This window comes from Triticum urartu, chromosome 1, assembly GCF_003073215.2.
Source record: "Triticum urartu cultivar G1812 chromosome 1, Tu2.1, whole genome shotgun sequence".
NCBI classification, from domain to species: domain Eukaryota; kingdom Viridiplantae; phylum Streptophyta; class Magnoliopsida; order Poales; family Poaceae; genus Triticum; species Triticum urartu.
Window position 1 is genome coordinate 502333557 of NC_053022.1, and position 16398 is coordinate 502349954.

The following is a 16398-nucleotide window of genomic DNA, read 5'->3' on the forward strand; positions in this document are numbered from 1 at the left end:
CCTATGTGTGGATAGCAAATCTAGTCCTGGTCATACCACTGTGTACAACGTTACCCCTATATTTCCCTTTTCGACCAAGAGACCGGTTGGATGACCAGTCTGTACTACTTTCACCCCCTTTCCTTCCTGTTTGTACCAAGTCCGATGTACATACTAAATTCCCCCACCCCCACTTTATTTCTTGTTTGAACCAAGTACTCCCTCCGTCCGGAATTACTTGTCATCAAAATGGATGTGTCTTGAATTAAAATACATCTAGATACATCCATTTCAATGACAAGTATTTTCGGACGGAGGGAGTACAACATTCGACTCCATGAAGTAGCTTTACCTCTAACAATAGCAGAAAAAAATATGTGACGTTGGACCATCCAATCGAGAGGGGCTCAGAGGTAGAAAATGATGCACATGCAGTGACGTAGCGAGCTGGGGAAGTAGAGCTAAGGCGGTTTCGAATGAAGATATACCTGAAGGTCGTCAGGATGTGGATAGGTGGGCGGCGGGAGGCCGGATCCTCCCACAGGCAACGACGAAGGGATCGGAGGACCTCCCGCGCCGGCGCTCGGCCAGAGATAACGGTGTGGTCGGCAGTGGGTCTCCTCCCTCGCTGCCGACGACGGCCTAAACGCTGCGCCTCCTCCCCTTCACCGGCGGAGGGGGATACGTCCGGATCTGTAACCAGTAGTGAGGATAGAAAGCCAGTATTTTTTGAAGGGAGAAAGACAGTGTTACTACCCCTATCTTGTTTAAATCTGGAGAGGATGAGACTGTGTGAATAGAGCAACCCTAGCAAGCAAGCGCGGAGGCTCCGGCCTGTATATACGTAGCAAGCAACCCTAGCAAGCAAGCAACCCCTATCTTCGTCAACTCGTACAAGACCGAGAAATTTGATCACTAGAACGCCCTCTCCCTCGCGGACTGAGCTCCGGTGCCTTAACTGCACCTGCCTTTGGCTGCATGACAGGAGGGCCAACCACCTGTTGGGCCCACCTGTCATAGACGCAAAGGCAGGAGCAGTAAGTTGAAGCTTTCGCTATCCCTCCCGCACGAGGTGGACGTACATGGAGCAGTGGATTCGATACTGTAGAAGTAGGAGTAACATCATTATTGTTCGTCTTCTCGAAGAGGCGAAGAGCCAAGCGCAACCCGAACATGGCAGTTGCGAACGCTCGCGTGGTGCGGTTCCTTGGAGTACTAGCCAGGCTCTTGCATGAGACAAAATTGCTATTGTTTAACAATTAAACTCCATTATCCATTGGTTGATACTCATTCTGCATAGGTCCACGCGCTTAGCACCGTTTCCTCCTGGGGTCACCAATGTTTATTTGCTAATTAATAGCATTGCATGCAATGAACTAGCCATTGCAAGTCATTAAAAGCATGTACACCTCTCATCTCTTATTGGTTGATATGTCAAGAAACAAGAAACAGGGTAGAAGTTAATGCACCGTGCCTAAGTGTTTTGGGACTATTTGGTTTTCATAAGATGACTTACACACCTAGACGGAGGGAGTAGTATAGCCCTGTAAACCGAAAAGGAGTATTTGCCTTTCTAGAGATTTCAACAAGTGACTAGACTACACCGTGTACAGTACTCCCTCCCTTCCGGTTTATAGGGCTCAAATCTCAAATCTCATGAACCAAGGCATTTTGCGATTGGAGGAATGTATCTCGTACTTTACAAAACTACCCTAATTAAACTCATGCATTTACGTAGTTCTCTCGTTTTCCTCTCCGCCTTGGTCGCGATGCACAATATTGAGCACTCTATATGACTAGCCGCTCTATCTACATGCGGGACATTTCAAAGCATCCGGGCCCGCGTGCCATACACCAAATCACAGCGAGGTACTATAGTCAAGACTCACCTGTCACCCCTGTGTGGCCGTCATGACCCGTCATATCACAAAACCCACACCTTTACCAGCAGTGGTAAGGTGGCCTCCAAGTTGGACTGGACGAAGCAACCATCATTTCACTGGAATGCTCGTTCAAGCACTTTCTTCCCTTTCTTGAAGAAAATCTCACTCCAGGCTACTCACTTCTGCCATTTTTCTTCTGTACCGACGAAGGAAAGGTGGGCGAATCAGTTATGCTGCTATATTTTCAATCCAAGAATCTTCTTTTTGCGAAGCACCGACCGATTCTCACATCCTATTCTTTTCCCATTTTCATTGCGATTGTGGTTTCCTTTCGATTGCTTTTTGTTTGTCAATTCATTGATGGATCCTGGAGCACTAGGCAAAGAGTTGCCGGCGGACAACCCACTGGAGACAGCGATCTCCAGGAAGCGAGCACCGACCAACGAGTTGACCATGTTGGCGGGCCAACCCATGGAGACGAAGAACTCCAAGAAACAAGCACTGGCCCAAGAGTTGAGGACGTTGGCAGACGAACTCCTCAAAGAAAGTTGGAAGAACAGCAATGGCGCCACCGTGCCTACCCCAGGAACTCTGATTGCCACCTATGTGAGGCTCAAGACCGAGTTTGAGGAGATAGTCGCCATTGAGAAGCGGTATTCCCCTGGCAAGGTGATGGCTCCCATCGAGGATGAGGAGATGGCCCCCGGAGGGATGAGATCCCCCGGTGAGCTGCACAAGGTAAAAAATAATGGCTTATTACCATAGTTGTGGTTTTTGATTATTTGCAATGTGCTTGCTAATATGTTAGGGTTGTGCAGGTGCCGGTGGACGTCCTTGATGATTCCGATGTCATGGCCTGTCCTATTGGCATCGCCCCGGAGATCGATTCCGATGCCGTTGTCCATCCTGTGGACATCGCCCCAAAGATTGATTCCCATGCCGCTGTCCGTGCTGTGGTCATTGCCCGAGAGATCGATGACAAGAAATAGTTGGTCGCACTAATCCTTCAGGGTAGTTTGCATTGCCCTGTGTTTAATTACCAGAATGATGCGTGTTATCAAACCATCTTAGGGCTAGTGCACTTTCTTGTGTGGGCGGATCTTGCTACTTTTGTTTGATAGTGAATCATGCGAACCCTCTCCGAGTTATGGAAACAGATGTATCCTTACCAGCTTTTGATGTAATATATGGCATGATTAGATGTAAGTTTGAACTGTTTATCATATCAGCAGGGCTTGTTTGATGATTCTTGGTGTTAGTAGGCTAGCTATTGTGCGAGCTATAGTACTTGCAAAACACTCACCGAAGAGAAACGTTGGGGCTGATGAGCTCGTGGTACGCTTATACTTATCCCTCGTCGATCGACCAATAGCCCTAGCTCCTAAAATTGTAGGCTTAGCGATTGATGACCTAGGCAGGCTAATTTGGCCTAGTGGGTTTCAGTGATATGACGTGCAACACAAAATCATAGCAGTGTAGAGACGTACTCCCTCCGTTCCAAAATAGATGACCTAGGAAGGCTAGTTTGGCCTAGTGGGTTTCAGTGATATGAGGTGGTACAATGCCGTCCAGTCTTCGCGTGTGGTAGAAGTATTGCGGGTACAGTAAGTTTTCTTGAAGAAGCGGAATTCAACGAAGTCATGATGGTTCCTTTGTTCGAACAACTTACAGTGGGAAAGGTGGGGCCTGCGTTACGACCGGGGTAGACTAGGATAATTTTGTGCATGGCAGGTGGACCAGGATGGTCGACGTCCCACATGTCGGCGAATGAAAGTATTCTTTTCGATATCGAGGACGAGCAACGAGTATTCATTGTTTATTTTTGATGAAAGCTATTGTCTCCACTGTTACGACGGAGGAGTGTGAAACACGGCAGCCCAGTGAACTTGGCATGTGCACCACTCCCTCCTTCCTCATGTAATGCCCAGGTTACAGCTTTTTCTCACTTTCTCTCTATCTATTTCCTCTCAAATGTTTTTTACCTTTATTTTTTTAAGACACAATTGTTTTTTATGCCTTTTTTAGAATTATTTTTTATACCTAGGAGCACGTGTAGAGACGGGCTCTTGCAGAGCCCACTCCTTGACTTTGTCAATGCCTCTCTCTCCTCCACATAAGGAGTACTACTTGCTATGCATGCATCTGGCGGGAAGCTGGCGTCTTGAGGGGCCAGGGCAGTGAGAGCGGGCTCCGGAAGCAGTCCGGACTCTAGCATAATTTTGGTTTTTACAGTATTTATTTCTCCATTGACAGGTAGGCCCGCGTAGATAGATAAAGAACACGAGCTGATGAGGCGCATGCGGACTGTTTGACTGGTCAAGCAGACAAATACAGAGCTATACGCTGAGCCAGTGACCGTATAATCACCATATCTCATATACAATGATCAAAGTGAGCTATCAAGACAAGTTCGATGACCGCCAATGCATTTTACTCGGTAATAAATGACCAGGATTGAAGGGGAATCCAAATTTGCTTCGTCTTCTGTCCTTGAGCTCTTGAAAAACCAATGCACTATACGGTTGTCCGACCACTCCACCCCAGAGCTCTCACCAAGCGTCGTTCATGCCACCGTGCCGCATACTAAATGGTAAGGTAGCGATGGCATCCCGCCGCGCCGAGTTCCTCGCCGCCCACGACCACACACAAAATGGTAGGGAAGCGATGGCATCCCGCCATGCCGAGTTCATTGCCGCACGTGACCTCACAACTATGTGGGAGGAATTTGAAGATGCCAAGGCCGAATGGGCGGTAGAGCAAGAGGCGGCCAAAGCCACACAGAGGGAGCGGAAAAGTCAGAAAGCACTCAAGAAAATAGAGGCCCGCTGCCGCAAGAAAGAAAAGGACGCACGCGCTGCTGCGGAGAGGTCGGCGGAGATCCAAGCACGGTGGGGTGTTGTCGACAAAGCCGGGAAGGAGAACAACGACGTCTGTCCAGCATGTGAGAAGTAGTAGTACTAGTAGTTAGTTAGTTAGTGTGTGTGTGTGTGTGTCTGAGTAAGAGCATGTACCATTACTACTGTAGTTTTTAGAGCAAATTACCAGTACATTAGCCTAGACTAAATGAAAAAATTCCTATCCTAAGCATCAAATGGCATCTCTTTCTCTATAGGAATTGAGATGCATGTCATCTCACTTCCTATGATTTTCATATTCCTATCCTATGAACGAAAGGAGGCCTCTGTTGGAGTAACTACTGTAGCTAGCAGTACTGCTGGTACAGTAGTTTTCTTCAAGAAGCGGAATTCAACGAAGTCATGATGGTTTGTTCGTCCAAGCAACTTCAAAGTGGGAAGTGGGCCTGTGATTTGACGGCTCATTAGTCACTGTTACTGCGGCGTGACGACCTGGATGACTCCCTTGGAGTTCTGCGTGTATGGCAAGTGGACCAGGATGGTCGACGTCCCAGATGTTGGCGAACGGAAGTATTCTTTCCGATATCGAGGAGCAAGGAAACCGCGTGGTATAGTATCACTGTTGATTGGTTCGCAAAAATAGTATCACAGCCGATTTATAATTATGTTTTATTTCTGATGAATGCTAGCATTTCAACTCTTACGACGAAGGGTGCCAAACACGGCACGTGCTGGATGTCCCACATGTCAGCGAAAGGAGTGGGACATGAACAGCGTGGTAGAGCCCAGCGTAAAAAAACAACGTGGTAGAGCGTCTCCACTTCTTCCACTTCTGGGTCGGAGACCACACATAGTAGTACTTAGTGGTATGAGCGATACAAAGTGCGACCTGGAGACAAAGACACGTCTAGTTGGAAGGTCTCGGGGCATACACGTAAACAAATATAAAAGTTAATATGTGCCTCCAACTAATATAGTAGTAGTAGAGTACTTAGGCACATACTCCATAACATCACCGTGCATTGCACGTACAACATTTAGTGGTAGTATGTAGTAAGAGACAGATGCCGCCCAAGAGTTCCCTTCTCGACCTACTTTTGGGTGTTTGGTAGAGTGTATGGAGGGTGCATGAGTCCACACTAGTTTAGCACAAATACACTAGAAGCATGCATGAAGAGAGCATGCATGAAGAGGGGTGTTGAGTTGAGCATGCATGAAGAGGGAACAACTATGCTGATACGAGAACGCAACCAAACACACCCTATATGCCACGCATGTTCATACCATTTGTGCCTTTCTACTTCACTTACTGTGCTACATTACTCAGGTTCGTACGTCCACTCCTGGGTACATGTTCGTCTTGTAGTTCCAGTCCCACGTGTTCTTCATATAGATGGAACGATCCTTGCATAACACGTGCACCTTGATGCTAGATGTCTCGCGTGTTGGCAAAAGGATGAACAAAGCTCACGTAAAAAAATAGAGTGGAAGAACATAGATTCCGGACAACCGAGAAGGAGCAAGGAACCTCGTGGTGGAGCGTCTGCACTCATAATATTTAATATTATTCAGCGATATAAAATTAACCAATCATCTCCACAGTGGACTGGAAGAGTACGAAACACGGCAGCCCAGTGTAGTATCATACTAGTACATGGCTAACCCACGCTATCACCATATTTCTTGGCTTCCGTGCGACACCTATCTCTAGTAATCCAGCAGCCTGTATCGCTTCACCCTCCTCGTCTCTATCAAAGTGCGGCGGGCTGGCGTTTCTGCCGTCTATTGAGGTCGGTTAACTATCACATTAGCAACATGCGAAGAGCATTCTAAAAAAATTCCTTTCACGTTCCGTTTTCAAAAAGAAAAAAAATCCTTTACGTACGAATTTTCCTGTATGCTTTGAGCAACTTGCATGTCCTATACTACTCCTGTTTGATACTCTAACTTAGCTAGAGGTTAGACTAACTCATGACTAACCCTGAACTAACTGTAGCCAAAGAGGTGTTTGGGTGATAGGGTTAGATTGACAATAAATGCACTTCATGGAGAGAGAAAAGTGATTTTTCAGTGGTCCCAATGAGAACTATCTCCAGTTAGCACCTCTTGGGCGGGATAGTTTTTTTGGTGGGTTCGGTGCAACTTGCTCCAATTTAAACACGTATGCTTGGATTGTTCAAACTTGCCCCAACTAGCTCAAACTAACTCTAACCCATGGATCCAAATAGGGCTTATGGCCAGTCTCCACGCGGAGCAGTTGCGTGCACCGGGAAGCGGCGCTCTCTCGGCCGTCGCGCCACTTCAAAGCCGGTGCCAGTGAGAGGTCGCCTCTGCTCTAGCCGGGCATTAATGCGGCACTGAAGCTCCAGGGTGATGCTGACCGTTTCACACGGGAAGCGCGTGCTGGCAAGGGAGTATAGGTTTTGAACTGTTTCAGGTGTAGTACTGGTAGTTTGCAAAACTACTCAATTATTGCACTCAGTTTCCTAAGAAATTGTGGTAAAATTGTTACTCCACAGCCCGCTTCCCTTCTCGTTCCTCTTCCACCTCCCGTGCACGTCCGCGGGAAGTGACAGGTCAACCCTTATATAGGAGTGCTAGCACAAAAAGATGCATGCATGACCACTAAAATTTCCATATTAAAGCGCCGCTCCGGCAGGAGTATGGCGTATGTTGTTACCTTCGGCCGGCCCATGGCTACCGGGTGACGGCGACCAGAGAAGAGGCGGCGGGAGGGGAATGAATGCAGCTACTATTTGGGTTCGCCTTCCGGCTTAAATAAATGCGCAGCATCATGTGTACCCGCGGGTGCACAAATTGTAACATACGTGTCTGCTTAAGTGGGCGTCACGTAACTGGTGTGTGTGTGAGAGAGATTCTGAGAGACAGAGTGCGTGTGTGCGACTCTACTCTTCGGACATGTACTCAACCTTTTGCATCGAGATATAAGTATAATGGTATTTACTTTAGCTAGTGATTTACGTGGCCATGTTAACGTGGTTGTGTCAAAAAAATGTCACTTCCTGCTCGTGATTTGCGCTATATAATTACAAGCAAGATTCTCGTGCATTGCACGGAACATCAATATGCATTTTTTTACAGAACACCTTTTGTGATTGACCCATGCAGGAGTAATCACATGTTTAAAAACTAATGATATCTCGAGAATTTTATCGGAAAACTGCTATCTCGAGAATGTCATCAATGGGCGGTGGAGGAGGAGTGGAGCGTGGTGGTGACTGGTGGTCGGAATGGGCGGAGGCATAGGGATGGACGGCGCCGGCAGGCGGTAGCGGCCACCATGCATGCTAGATTGTTCCAGAGACTTATTCCTTTTTTAATTGCTGAGCAATGAGGTTGTGGGAGATAATGATGTGGAGAGAGGTGCGGGCATCTTTTGTAAAATTATCATAGTTTGCTTTCTATCCTCAGATATAGATCATACGGTCTGTATTACAAGATGGCAGGCACTCCATCACCACCAACTTGTTTTTTTTATAAGGGTACAGATGATAAGTTTGCTGACTACTAAAGTAAAGTGGAATTTGTCCATGTTATGCAAGTAAATAAAGGTGATTGTTTATCATACGGGTAAGGTTGGATGAAGGGTGGTAGGAACAAATGCTCCGCCTAGAGCATGTGTGTGTGAGATGGAGTCTTAGTGTGTGTGTGGGGTGTGTGTGTGTGAGAGAGAGAGAGAGGAGAGAGATGGAGTCTTAGTTTGTGTGTGTGTGGAGAGAGGGATAGAGATGGAGTCTTTGTGTGTGTGTGGGGGGGGGCGCGGGGTGCGTGCTTGTGTGTGTGTGTGTGAGAGAGAGAGAGAGAGAGAGATGGAGTGTTAGTGTGTGTGTTGGGGGGGTGCGTGCGTGCGTGTGTGTGTGTGTGTCGCGGGGTCCTCTGTGGCGGATGTAATTTAAGTGTGCATGGCTTTCGTCATAGAGAGGCGATGTGTATGGCAGAGGCCACCAACGATGGGGTGCGAGAGAGAAAATGCCCGTAGAGAGGGAAGAGAAGATGTGTGCGCGTGAGAGGAGTCGACTTCGAGAGAACGTGTTTGTTCGAGAGACACCAAGGAAGACTACTATATATCGATGGTGCATGTAGGCAGGAATTAAACTAAGGGATGGTCTTATTGGTTTCGGGATATAGGGGAAGAGTGAGAGGCACGCGGGGGGGGGGGGGGGGGGGGGGGGGGGGGGGGGGGGGGGGGGGGGTAGCTAGAAGGAGATTGTTAAGTGTGAGTGTGTGTTTTACCCATCCAGGCGGAAGTTATGTGCACAAAAGAGGAGAACGATTCGATGTGGCGTTAGGATTGAGGGTAATTAACTACGTATGGAGACATAGAGACCTTGAATGTGCATGTGTGAGAGGTATAGATGTATACGTGGGATGTGTGTGTGTGCGCGCGCGCATGATCGAGATAAAAGAAAGAAGACATAAGTCATAAGATCAACGACATGGGAGAGACGGATCGGTATGATAATATGCATGCATGTGAGAATGCATGGAAGAAGTACCGACAATTGAGCATGTGTTTTTGTCTTTAAGAGATAGTGGCGTGGGTTGGAGCATGCATCTATGGCGAGCAGAGGGAGTGAGGCGCAACGATTGTGCAAAAGAGACCAACCTATAAATGCATATGTATGGAGAGACATATATAGTGTGGGTGATAGGAAGCAAGACTCCGTGCGAGAAAGAAATGTTGATGGAGAAACTACAGATAGATACAGAGATGGAGATGCTAGCTAGAGGGACATCCGCTAGTTTGGGTGTTGGAGATGACCGTCGAGTGGTTCAAAGGGTGAAGTTATATATGTGTGTGAGAGGGCACATGACTGCATGTAGAGAGAAACTGTGTGATAGGAATCAAGAGTGAGGGCGAGAAAGAAGGTTGATGGAGAAACAGATAAATAGAAAGATAAAGATGCTAGCTAGTGTGCGTTAGAGATAGGAGTCGAGTGGATCAGAAGGCTGGGTTATGTATGTGGGTGTGAGAGAGATAGAGAGAGGGTGCGTGTGAGTCACATACAAACAGATATCAGAGAGAAATGAGATCCAGAGAGACGGAGTTTTGTGTATGCGAGAGAGAAAGATATTTCACAACGAGAGTGATAGCTAGAGAGACATACGAGGGAACGCAAGATATCTCTAGGGAGAGAGGGTGTGTGTGAGCGACATACAAGAGAACAATGGAGAAATATGAGACCCTGGGAGACAGAGTTTGTGTTTGTGTGTGAGAAAGAGATATTGAAGAGGAAGAGTCGTAGGTTCTCATATCTGAGGAGCGAAAGACATCTCTGTATGAGGGGTGTGCGAGTGGCACACATGGGAATAGTAGAGAGAAATGAGACCCCGGGAGACAAAGTTTTGTGTTTGTGTGATAGAAAGAGATTCCACATGGAGAATCATAGTTAGAGACACATAGCAGGGAGCGAGATATACTTAGAGAGAGATAGAGTGATGAAGGTCGAGGGAGAGAGTACCGTCAGTGTGTTACAAAGATAAAAGATCATTGCCGACATACAGGTAGCACGGGAGATACCTGAGAGATGATGAACGCATATAGGTCCAGAGAGATAGTCCTATATAAGCACGAGTGATAGCTATATGAGACGAATATTTGGATTAAAGGGGATTCAAATATTTAAACTGGAGATCACGACATCGATAATATCATAACGCAAATTGGTGTATCAAACATGCATATTCATTTGAATTTGGGCACACATGTAATGTTATATCGTTTATCAATATTGGTGATCCATAGATTCTTCAATTACAAACAATGCATGGTTAGTATGCAATTAATGTCTAAACGGGATTACACTATATGTTGCGTGTGTGAAACACATTATACATGTTTGAGAAGTAAAAAAAAACTGCATGAAACACACATTAATTGGAGACAGTTAGCGAGGAATGCATACATTGGATTTCAACATAAAGTGGTTTCAAATATTTGAAAATCCAAATTGATGGATACAACCTTATGAATCTAAGATCATGCCATTTGTAAACCATATTTATGTATAAATGGTGTTGTGCTTTTGAAAGTATATATAAAAAATGATGTATATAGAATGTAATTCCAATTGAAAATGGATCCCGCCCGAAAAAAACAGAATACAAACGGGATTCGAATTGAGTTGGCATGGTAAACGTGCACTCTGCAAAATTTGAACGAAGCGGGGAAAGTCGCACTAACTGCCTGAAACAAAAATTTGCGAGATGGAAATCACTACTGCCTATCCCTGCCACGCAAAGCCTATATGCTGGATTTCTATAGGTTTCGATAGGGGTAGGTTTGTAATTTCACCCAAACGTGACGTAACCGCCTCTCACCCAGATTCATACACGGTGGGCGCCAAAACACATTGTGCCCTCGGCCGAAATCGACTCCCTCCCCGATTCATATTCATACATGGTGGGCGCCAATACAAACTCTCGTTGGTAAATATTCGGTGTATGCGAGATTACCATCCTATCCCCAACCGACTATTGTTGTTGTGATGTAGTAGAAATTTGAAATGGGGGCTAAGTTTGTAAATTTCCTCGCATTTGAGACAAGCGCGCCCTGAATATATGGTTCCCCCTTCCTCTCTACCTCCCTTTTCCCCATTCGTACTCCATGGGCGCCAAAACACCCTCTCCACCGCACCCTCCTCCGTCCGCTGTCGTCCACCACCCCATCCACCGCCGTCCTCCTCCACCATGCCGGAGATGATACCCCGACGCCACCGTCCATTACAAGAGATCGACCTCTCTCATCCATGGCTTCGGACCGGGATCCTTGCATCCCGTCCTCTCGCTTCATCCCCGCCGTCGTCCACCTTGCCGGCGCCGCTCCTACGACCGTCTCGTCCACCGCACCCCGCCGCCACCGTCTACCCTCCTAGATCTGCTTCCACGCCGCCGACAGCCATCGCTACCGCAGCACCATCAAATTCTCAGCAGATGTGTACACGGCGCCGCACCAGAGGCGGTACTCTTTCGTATCTGCTCAACTTATTTATCGCAGCAAGAAAATAGATCACCACTGCTCTACTCTGATTTCTTGTCTTGGTTGCGAAGTTGCCTTTGTTCGGTTTGCACCTTCAGATCCGCCATGGCATGCTCAACACCATACTCGCAATGCTTATGGTTTCCCCTTTTATATTCCACACTAGTTAAATCATAGTAGACTAAATTTCAAAATTGGGTCAGTCGATTTTTTAGAGCTCGCCGGAGTTCGCTGGTGCGACCGAAGGGGCTCGGGTGGGGGCGGTGGTTGTGGGGGGCGGTGGTGGGTCCTCGTCGAATGAAGAAAACTCGACGTGGGTGGGGGCGGGGGTGGGGGTGGCGGAGGAACACAGGCGGTGGGGCCGGTGGTTCGGCCGGCGGCCCGTGCGGTGTTCTGTATGGGAAGCACAGTATGTTCCTTGTCAGGAAGGGGAGCAGGGACATCTGCAGTCAATAACTGATAGAGCTGGCCTGTACGTGATCGATAGGCTTTCAATTACTAGCGGCAATACAACACCGTAATTTCCAGCCAGTTCCACTTTCCCGATTTATATATCCTGGTTATGGTGTACCCCTGTTATGTACACTATGATCCGCCTAGTTGCTGTGTGCTCTTGTTATCATGGTTTGGCAATAAACTCTCTATACAGTATATTATGAACCTATCATCTGCCAGCTATCCTTACTTCTGGAGCCTATTTTTCTGTGTACTTATGCCAGATTATATAAATGCACGCACCATATTACAGCACACATGAGCTCTCTCATCAGAATCCAGTGATAGCACACAAGTGTTTACAGGGGCGCCCCTATATTAGAATATCATCTGCATTACAAAGATAATCTCACAACTATTTATGTTTTCATGGTTCTCAGATATTATATGCAATTACAGTGAATATTAGAATCTGCGCATCAGAAGAATATTGTGGAACACTGCAATGACTTACAAAATTGGCACCAAGGCATTGAGTGCCATTCTGGAAGCAATGAAACTCGTATGCTCCCCACCTGTTGATTCTTGTTCAGAATATCATCCTAATGACTATTCTAACCTCGAGGAGTCAAAGGCATATGGCTTGTCCTGTTCACCCATCAAGGTGCTTGTTCTAATTTGGCAAGGTTTTATTGATTGCGCGTATCTTGCATATGTTGTCTTGCATTTCTTCTACTTTGTTGCACCGCCATCTGCTTAGTTTACTCATCATATATGTCGAGATGCCATGCCCATCCATTATCAATACATATTCCATCTGTCATCATACCATGTTTTTCCACTCAAATGATGTTCTTGTGCATCAGACATCAAAAAGGAAGAGGGTGATTGCCGAACCTGAAGGAGCACCAGCAAAGTCCTTGAAAAACGTGGTGGTGCCGGAGAAATCAGACAGCACCCCACTTATATTGGCTGTACAACCAGTGACATAAAACGTAGGACCGACTCCAGCAGACTATACCCATACTTCACTGGCCACACCACTAGCCCCACCACACATGACCTGCACTCCAGCAAAAGGTATACCGATTTCATTTGCCATAGTACCAGCTGTACCACAGAAAAATCCCACTCCAGCAAAAAGTACAGCAAGTTCACCGGCCGAAGACCTATCCCAACTTCAGAGACGGCCAATTCCTGCAGATTGGAACCCCATTCCATTTATTCCCAGTTTAAAAGACAATGCTTTCAATGCTGTTAGGGACTACGTGCATATATTCCCATCATGGGAAGATTATTGTGAAGACAAACACCATTTTCACATCTTCCTGTCCAACTTACGTGTAAGTGCTATTATTCATGGTTATTATTTTCCTCTTTTCTGCCGATTGAACACATCAATGATTTACATTACATTGTTGTAACTAGGCGAGGGTCAATCTGGATAGTCATGATGAGCAAAGCTTGCTTGTGCTTTTCAAGGAAGCATTGCAGCAGTATCGGTGTTACTTGAGGAAATCACACTTTGATGGCAAGTCTATAAAGGAATTTCCGGTGAAGTCTCCTGTGCTAAATTTAGAAGACATTGAATGGAAAAACCTTGTTATGCACTGGTCTCGTTCCCAGGATGAGGTACTGTCTATGAAATCACATGACAATTTGAACTTCTACTTTTCCGCATGTGCCTTACGGATCTTTTTTGCAGGAAATCTGCTCAAAGAAGAATTCTGGTTTGACAAGAACGACAGGATATCGCAAATATGCTGCCCGCTGCTTTGCTCTTGTTAGTACCTGTTGTCCTGTATCACTGTACTTGCATACATACCTAGTTCATTATGTGACAGCAGTATGCATGATAGCTTGCTTATCAATTGTTCGCTCCAAATTATCTGATCTGTATGAATGGTTACATTAGTGTAGAATATATCCAATGCCAATGTTTTTTTAGCTCTGCATTGTTCTTGTAAGTACATGCTGTCCTTTATCAGTGTACTTATAATGACAGGTAGGTGTTCATGTACCATCACTCTGCAGCTTATTTTCCTTTGCCCTCCATTTTCTACACATCAGATCTATATTTACTCCTACCATAAGGTTGGTACTGAAGAAGTTTAGCTGTGCATTGGTCTTGGCTGTACCTTTTGCTTGTATCGCTGCACTTACATTTATAGCTACTTGGTTATGTAGCATCACTCTTCATCTTATCTTAAATATTCTCCATTTTTTCGTATATTATCACATCTATATTTACTCTTAACAAAATGTAGAATAAAGGCAATGCTTTTGAAGAAGATTCTGTGGTAAACTTCTTGAATTGCCCCCCCCATCAGCATGGACAAGGCCTTTATAGAGCCTGTCTTCACCAATAATGTAAGTCTGTCCATCTCAAGCCTTCAAACTTTGTTGTATATATTTGGTTAGGCATGACTGCAACAGCTGTTTATTTTTTGTGTTTGCATCAAATTGCTTGTTTAAAGTTTATTATATGTAGTTCATAAACAAAAGTTTGTCCTTTCTCAATTTAAGTTTTCATTGTACAACCAAGTTCCTTCTTCATATCATGTAAATTCAACTATACAGAGCAAGTGATCTTCTTTTGCACTGCATGTATGCTTCTGTTCTTCATCCGTAATCAAGTGGTGTGGTGAACCTACCCACTACAGCACAATGTCATATTCTGCAATGTCTTAACTATGAACAATGTCATATCATTCTACTATTATTTAAACCATCTCTTTATTTGCCAATCTGAAATGGTATAAATTGACAGCACACTAACCATTGATACTTATGAGTTCTTGATCTGTAATCCAGTGGTGTCGTGAAGCTGCCAACTCCTTCACAATGTCATTTCCTGCCATGTCTTGACCTGAACAATACCATATTGTGTTAATGCAAATTTAAACTGTGTCACTTTATTCGTCAGTAAGAAATGTGATGAATTGTCAGCACTGATACTTTTATGTGCAAAACCTGTCATCTGTCTGCTTGTTTATCTTTCAGAGTGAGAAAGATATAAGTGTTGAACAAGCGCAGTCTCATCATCTTGCTCAGCTGCTTGCGCTGCAGCTCCCCAGCAGGGCTAACCTTTCTTGAACTCTATTGAAGTGCTGTCGGTTTTGTGTATTATTTTGTTGGCGTGTTTATTTGCACCAGTGGCAATCTTTGATGCCTAGTGTATGTAATCTGCTGTCTGCTTGTGCTTTATTATCATAGTGGTGAACTTTGATGCCCAGTGGATGTAATATGCCGTAATTTCTTTATTGTATAGTCTAGGTTTTTTCTTATTCATGATGCTGCAGTTATTTTGCTGTATATATATCCTGTCTTCGCAGTAATCCGACCAAACCATAAAATTACAGTACATAATTGGGCTGTCATGCAATCACGATGTAGGTTGGGCCTGAAACGTGCTGAACAGCTCACGGGCCGGCAGCATCCCGAAATGAACCCCGGCCCGTGATTGTGCGAATCAAATCACGGGATTTTAACTGCCAAAATTGTATCGGTCCTTGTTTGGCCCAATCAGATATCGGCTGCTAGCAGGCCGGATGCAAATCGGGGGCCGAAATGTTAAACGGGCCCTTAATAGGCCAAAACTAATATCAGTCTGAATTACTAAGTGGGCCTTTAGCAAGTGGGCCCAAAAGCATAGTGTCTAGTAGACGGGTCGAATCTGATATGGGCCATAATTGAGCCCAAAGCCTCTTAAAGGGCCGGACCTGATCTGGGCTGTAATTTGGCCCAGAACGTGGTAGGCTTTTAATGGGCCGGATCTCATATGGGCCACTATTAGGCCCGGAGCGTGGCAGGCCATTAATGGACCGGATCAAATATGGGCTGGCATTTTGCCCAAAACATGGCAGCCAGTTAATGGTCCGGCCTACTAGGGTCCTCAAAATCTTATGGGCCTACAGCTGGGCCGACCCATTAATGTCGGCGAAATCTCGTGGGCCTTTAGCTGGGCTGGCCCATTATGATCCGTAAGAATCTTGTGGGCCTTTACCTGGGCCGGCCCATTATGGCGCACAAAAATCTTGTGGGCCTTTACCTGGGCCGGCCCATTATGGCACACAAAAATCTTGTGGGCCTTTACCTGGGCCGGCCCATTATGGCCCGCAAAATCTTGTGGGCCTTTAGCTGGGCCAGCCCATTATGGTCCACAAAATCTCATGGGCCTTTAGCTGGACCGGCCCATTATGGCCCGCAAAATCTTGTGGGCCTTCAGTTGGGCCGGCCCATTTAA